The sequence below is a fragment of the Salvelinus sp. IW2-2015 genome, linkage group LG33 (assembly GCF_002910315.2).
Source record: "Salvelinus sp. IW2-2015 linkage group LG33, ASM291031v2, whole genome shotgun sequence".
NCBI classification, from domain to species: Eukaryota; Metazoa; Chordata; class Actinopteri; order Salmoniformes; family Salmonidae; genus Salvelinus; species Salvelinus sp. IW2-2015.
Window position 1 is genome coordinate 1,158,559 of NC_036872.1, and position 5,801 is coordinate 1,164,359.

At 41.0% G+C, this 5,801-nt stretch overlaps 1 pseudogene; it reads left to right on the forward strand.

The window, feature by feature from the left end:
* Positions 1 to 4,409, forward strand: part of LOC111958071 (geranylgeranyl transferase type-1 subunit beta-like) — a 56,923-nt pseudogene extending 52,514 nt beyond the window's left edge.
* Positions 4,410 to 5,801: the final 1,392 nt, after the last annotated feature.

Here is a 5,801-nt window from a genome sequence, read left to right on the forward strand (position 1 = left end):
CTGTAAGTTTAAAAGTGTACCTTCATTTTAATTGGAATGAAGAACATTATAAATTATGTTCAACAAATTAACTTACTACTTAAATTGAATGAGACGACTAATCCATCAAAATCTCTATGTTTGATTGGATTATCAATAAAGTGTAAACAGTAGACCAAATGTTGGGCACATTCAACACTGTGGCACTTCTCCCTAAGGCCGAAACCACATGGGATTCCCGCTGGGGCGGGGCTTCTGTCAGTACTGGTTACTGAATGGGTTTTTGAAAAACCCAAATTTTCTGATTGATCAATTTAATGATAAATCAAACCTGTATAGGCAATTTGTGAATTAAACTTTAATTAACATGAGATGTGGCTTCATCCAGGTTAATATGATAAGTTTAAAAGTGTCTCATTTGATTGGAAGAACATTAAATTATGTTCAACAATTTAACTTATTAAATTGAATGAGACGGACGATAATCCATAAAATCTCTGTTGATTGGATATCATAAGTGTAAACAGTAGACCAAATGTTGGGCACATTCAACACTGTGGCACTTCTCCCTATGGCCGAAACCACATGGGATTCCCGCTGGGGCGGGGCTTCTGTCAGTGTTCTTCTCGCGTGGAATCGCGAGGGAGAGAGAGATAATTATCGCTGGTCGAGCTATATCTCCTGAATTTCAATCGGCTGGCTCTTTGTCCTCGCTCGAGAAATTAATAATGACCTCGCCTACCCGCGTATGAAACGCGCCAGGCAGAAATAGCCCTGCGTTTGGCCAAACGCTCTATTTCTCAGATTTCTATAATTAGCTTTCTCAGCCTCTTACAATAAATGTATTCGCTTACGTTACCCAGTGACTACGTCAGAGAACAACGCGGGGCGGGGAATCTCCGCGCACACACACCCAACAATGCTTGTCTATCACTCCAAAAATGTGTATAATAAACTTGGTATATTATGTAATCTGCTTTTAAATTTTATACAGGCTGAATCAAAATGAAAGCGTCATTCTATCTTAGACTCCTCACAACGGGGCATCATTATGTTTATATTAACCCAGACGTGCGGCCTAGTTCCATAAATGTTCAAATCCTTTCCGGATCATCGAACAATGTTAAATTCTTAGATTACGGAGTATGCTCTTGGCTAACAAGTTGAATCAGCAATACAAAATTGGGTTTAATTATTTATTTACTAAATACCTAACTAATCACACAGATCACCACATTACCACAATTAAATCATAACTTGATTACAAAGTGCCGTCATAAAGGAAACGTCCCTAGCGGGCAGAATAGATATGACAGCTTGTTCCACAAGAAAAGGGGCGGGATTTTAGTGAAAGAGCGGGAGACTGGAACATAGGCGAAGCTGTACCATCGTAAATACAGTATCTTATGCATTCTAATTACCGCCCATTTAGAAAAGGATATGCAATAAATATTTACTCTGAGCTGCGCTTCAGTAGGTTGGTGGTAGATGGAAGACCGTATCGCCAACCCGAGTCCTCTGTCCTTTGAAGAATGTCTCTGTGGTCACTGGATACGTTGGAGTAACGTCGATGTGTAGTAGACGGGATACTCTGACTGTCCTTCCTAACCTGCGTTTGTAGCAGCTGTTGCTAACTCAACGGCTAGGAGGTATCACTTCTGTAGTGAATACGAGTTCAAAGTTCATACCATTTGAAACCAAAGTCCATGCTGATGTTGGCTTAGTTCTGTAGTTATTATCTGAACCATTCTGACATCGGATCGTCATCCGGATGTACCCGGAACAGGAAGTTATATTTTTGTCAATGGCTTTTATAGTGGAGGAGAGGGGTGTGTCTGAAAAGTTTATAACCCATGTCTCTTCACAGGGGCGGGCCCCTGGTTGAGCAGAAGCCAAACTTATGAAAACCCAAATCTCTCATTTGGAAGCTAAAATTACATTTCATCTCTTCACAAATAATTTCATATTCAAACATTTGAATTAAACAACAATTCCATGTGAATCCGATACCTCTGACATTTAGACTTTCCACAGTAGAGTTTATGTCATTCTATCATTGATGAGAATGTTGTCAGAGGGCAACCGAAGTGACATAATATACCTTAAGTACCACCGCATATGTTCAGTTGGTCGGATTACCAGAATATAGTTCATTTCCCCCCAACTTCTGATGTTCCCAGAATCTATGTTAACCAATGGGTTTTCTTATGTCACATCAGTTATAGTAGGGAGAGGGAAAAAGGGGGAAAGAGGTATTTATGACTGTCATAAACCTACCCCCAGGCCAACGTCATGACACTGTTCTTCTCTCTACTAATGTGTAGCAGCCTATTAATGCTTTCCTAAGAAGAGATACATCTTGCATAAGACAAAGTATGGAAAAGTGTTGTGATGTTTCACTCGAAACATAATTGGGATCAGCTAGACATTATTGGCAATCTGTCAATTATGTCAAGATCTGTTTTATTGTAGGGGGTACGTACTGGCGGCAGAGAAGTCACGCACGGGAGAGCAAAAACTGATTTACAACGGCGCAGTTTAATAAATAAAACCACCGTAAACAGAACAATAAATCAATGGGTAAACAAAACCCGTTACACACCAGCATAACGTGCACAAGCACTACAATAAACAATTCCGGACAAGGACATGGGGGCAACAGAGGGTAAAATACACAACATGTAATGATGGTATTGAAACCAGGTGTGTGGGAAGACGAGACAAAACAAATGGAAAATGAAAGGTGGATCGGCGATGGCTAGAAGACCGGTGACGTCGACCGCCGAACGCCACCCGAACAAGGAGAGGGACCGACTTCGGCGGAAGTCGTGACATTTATTCATAAGCAAGTGGTCCATAGTGACAGTTATTGATGTATGCAATTTAATCCTGTTTTTGCAGCACTTTAGAGTTGCTCTCTCTTAAAACCACATCTTAGTTATTTCTTGATATTATTTTTGGGTCTGTACAGCCATCAGGTGCAGCCACTAATTCATGTCGGGCAAATGTGAGGTTGTTAAAGGAGCTGTGGACCTTGTCTTCTATATGATTTTTAAAAGTCCGCTAGTCACATTCCAGTCTGACTACATTGCAGGCACCTGCCAAATCTCACAAAGGTGTTAAACCTCACGAAGATCCGTTTCGGATCGAAGCATTGTCAAAGCGGTAAATTTGGAGCATAAACAGTGTGCGGGCCTTCCTGTTATTTACAAACATACAGCTAACCACATCGTATGCTATAGCAATCGGATGCCTGACTGCGCAGTTGATGACATAGCGTCCAACCATTAGTTGATGCAAAGCAACGTCAGCAATGCAATCGAACGTGGAATGTGACCGAAGCCACAGTGCCCTTTCAGTGTCAGGTCCTGGGGCATGTCACTTGTCTGACCTACCTTCCTCTCTCTTCTGGTCTTCGTGTCTGTTCCAGACCCGCTGCACGCCTACTTTGGGATCTGCGGCCTGTCGTTGATAGGGGAGGCCAACCTGCAGCAGGTTCACACCACCCTGAGCGTGAGCAAGAGGGCCGTTGAGTATCTGCAGCATCTGCACCAGACGTGGAGAGACACCTGAAGCTGACAGCAGCATGCCTCCCACCACCACACCCCAGCCTCCAAGTACTGCCACCATAGCCCCTAAGCCATGTGCAGCAGTTCCCTCGGTTACCTTAGAAATAGAAACGATAGTGGGTCTCATTGAAACAGGGGGGAAAGGTGAATAAATAAATTATTGGGCCCATCATTAATTGAGCACAAACTGGCGGAGTAGACGCTCAGGCCGGGCGAGAGCTCATTCTGCTTAGCGTCTTTTGAGTGTTATAATGAAATGCGTTGTAGATACTGTATTTATTTCCCTTCCTCTGAGACACATGCTCTTTAAAAGACTGAACTTCTAGCTGCTAGAAACACTGTAGGTTCTCTGCTACATTCTCAAAAGATCTTTAAGACTTTTTGCCTATTGCGTGTCGTTGTTATTTGGTCAAAATGTTTTTGTCGGAAACTGACATGGTCACACACCGATCAAGCCTCTTGTGTTTGTCCAGGATAAGTTGTTTTTTTGCATCTGTGTATTTTGTTAACCTGTGTAGCTAGCTCCAGTAATATTTTGGGGTTAGGGCAGTTTTCTGTACTCCTAGGCTGACAAGTCACGAGACCACTCCCTCAAACTTCATTCCTTTCTCTGAAATGTTCTTCACACAGCAAAAACTGGGCTCTCTAACCCGAGGGGCCTTTACTGTATGGATTTGCCTGTCGCTGCAGATGTGTTATTGGGTCAAAAGACACATGAATGTTTGTCTTGACATGAACTATACAGAAAAAAGTTACATTGAATAAATTTTTTCTATACATTATAGAAATATTGAGTGTAGATATTATATAAATGTCACGTCTATCATGCAAGTGCTCAATCTTATCACTGCTATTTCAGTGAGGTAGGTGGGTTTGATATGCAATGTTATGTGAAATAAATAATAGCATAATTCTCTGTATCATGTCAAATCAACTAAACTTGTGCTAAAACTGGCTTGGAAGTGCATATTTATGTAAAACATGCCTACCTTTTCTTTTGTGCAGAGTGCGAGATAGAAAGAAGCCTGTTTATGTTTCAGTTTAAAGTAACAGTAAATTGTCATCAGAGGTTGTTTAGTCTTAGATCTAATCAAGGAGATTGTCCTTGGGGTCTGCAGTTTGCTGGTTTGCCAGTCATCAGTTAGTTAATCCACTCACCACTTTAATCAGCATCTCATGAAATCCAGCATCCCTCCCCTATCTTGATTTTTACTGCAAAGTGAAGGTGTGCCAACAAAATCAGCACGATGACAGAGTATAAAACAGAAGTACTTTATCAGTAGTACAACATTGCCCTGGTCTCAGCTATGCACTCTTAATTAAGACTACAATCCTTATGAAGACTCAGGAAAATGTCATTTTCTTTGCTACAAATAAAAAGTATACAGCATCTGACCTTGCATGTGACATGACATGCCATTTCTAAGCCAAGGACGACTTTACTTAAAAGTTACATAATTGTACGAGTAATGCATTTCTTAAGCCCTTTTAAACCAGTAGTTAAATAATGACTAAATAATTGAATGACTCAATCACACAAGCCAGTGCCGCGTGGGGTCCATTATGTGGCTTTATATGGTGCACTGATAATGGTTGTAAGACATGACATGGGCTTTCAAAGACCTCCGCTTGTTTTTTTTCACCATCCGCCTGAAGCGGCCATCTGGTGACGCCGTCGCGTTGCGTGGAACAAGTGGCATCGCAGCAGTTATGCCCAATTTAATCCTCTCAATCGCTGACCTATTCAATATAATTAACAGGATTATCATAAATCGCTGACCTATTCAATATAATTAACAGGTTTATCATAAACGCTTGTCTTAAATTGTGGTTTTCGTTACAGCATGAAATCATTTATTTGAAGGGATATGCTGGGAAGACCACAATAGGCTTTAGCCTCTAAAGACTATTGTTGCTAAAATTGCTAAACAAATTGAACAAAAGAACGCGTAAACTATTAGGCAAAAAGGCATAGCCTATGTGTTTTCAGATTGTAATGAACTAACGTGTAGGCTAAACAACTCTTTATAGGCCTATCATGCATACATGAAGGCACTGTTGAATGCGTAATCAGGTGACTCCAATTTAATTCCATAATTTTATCTCAGTAAAATCCATTATATTCCCAAACATCATGCGGTTATTATCTGTAATTTCAAAATAGCCATAGTCTTCATTTGTTGGGTGAAATACAAAGGGCTCAGTTGAAGACATCGCGGATGACGCTGCTGATGTCTAACTGCGCGGGTAAAC